We start from the raw sequence: 1,862 nt of genomic DNA on the forward strand, positions 1-1,862 counted from the left end.
TTTTGGTACAAGAAATCTGAATAATATAGATTTTGCTCTTCTAGAGCAACAGAAGTATAAAGATGATTTGTTTATATATTTTGAATAGACTTTCTAATTTGCCAATACATACAGTTATCCAAGCCTCTCCTGAGAGGTCAGAGAATGATAAAAGCCCATGCTGTGAACTATTTTTACGAACCTAAGGAGATAAATACTCATGATTATTCTGATACACACATATGACAATTTGTGAAAATGTAAGGGAAATGATGCTGGTTGGTTGTTTTTTAAAAAAATCTTTTTTATTGGATATTTTCTTTACATTTCAGATGTTATCCCCTTACCCTATCCCCCCCACATCTCCGCCCAGGAATTCCCTATCCCATCTTCCCTCCTCCTTCTTCTATGAGGATATGCCCCTGACTCCCACCTCCCCATCCACAAATTCTCCCACACTCGGTGTCCAGCATTCACAGGACCAAGGACTTCCTCTCCCACCTATTCCCGACAAGTTCATCCTCCCCTATATATACAGCTGGAGCCATGGGTCCCTCCCTATGTGTTTCCAGGCTGGTGGTTTAGACCCTGGGAGCTCTGGTTGGTTGATATTATTGCTCTCCTTATGGAGCTGCAAACCCTTTCAGCTCCTTCAGTCTTCTCTCTCACTCCTCCATTGGGAACCCCATGATCAGTTCAATGGTTAGCTGTCAGCATCCTCCTCTGTGTATGTCAGACTCTGGCAGACCTCTAAGGAGACAGCTATATCAGGCTCCTGTCAGCATAAACTTCCTGGCATCCACATCAGCGTCTACCTTTGGTGACTGCACATGGGATAGATACCCAGATGAAGCAGTCTCCAGATGGCCCCTCCTTCAGTTTCTATCCCACACTTTGTCTCCATATTTGCTCCCATGAGTATTTTGTTACTCCTTTTAAGAAGGACTGAAATGCCCACACTTGGTCTTCCTTCTTCATGAGCTTCGTGTGGTCTGTAAGTTGAATCTTGGGTATTTCAAACTTCTGGGCTAATATCCAATAATCAGTGAGTGAAGATCATGTGTGTTCTTTTGCGCTTAGATTACCTCACTCAGGATGTTCTTTTCTAGTTCCATCCATTTACCTCAGAATTTCTCAAATTCATTTTTTTAATACCCGAGTAATACTTCATTGTGTAAATGTACCGCATTTTCAGTATTGATTCCTCTGTTGAAGGACATCTGGGTTCTTTCCAGCTTCTGGCTATTATAAATAAGCATGCTATGAACATAGTGGAGCATATATCCTTGTTATATGTTGAAGCAACTTCTGGGTATATGCCCAGGAGTGGTATAGCTGGGTCCTCAGGTAATGCTGTCTAATTTTCTGAGGAACCGCCAGACTGATATCCAGAGTGGTTGCACCAGATTTCAATCCCACCAACAATGGAGGAGTGTTCCTCTTTCTCCACATTTTCACCAGCATCTACTATCACCTGAGTTTTTGATCGTAGCCATTCTGACTGAAGAAGGCCTCAGAAGATGGAAAGATCTCCCATGCTCATGGATTGGCAGGATTAATATAGTAAAAGTGGCCATCTTGCAGAAAGCATTCTACAGATACAATGCAATCCCCATTAAAATCCCAGCTCAATTCTTCACAGAGTTAGAAATTAAAAATTCTCAAATTCATTTGGAATAACAAAAAACCCAGGATAGTGAAAACTATTCTCAACAATAAAAGAACTTCTGGGGGAATCACCATCCCTGACCTCAAGCTCTAGTACAGAGCAATAGTGATAAAAACTGTATGGTTTATTCCTTTTAGCATCTCTGGATGAATTCACAGAAGATAGGAATGAGCTCCATGATAAAATGAACCAACTGCTAGCGTGAAGGTGAAGG

The sequence above is a fragment of the Grammomys surdaster genome, unplaced genomic scaffold, assembly GCF_004785775.1.
Source record: "Grammomys surdaster isolate TR1022 unplaced genomic scaffold, NIH_TR_1.0 62, whole genome shotgun sequence".
Lineage (NCBI taxonomy): Eukaryota > Metazoa > Chordata > Mammalia > Rodentia > Muridae > Grammomys > Grammomys surdaster.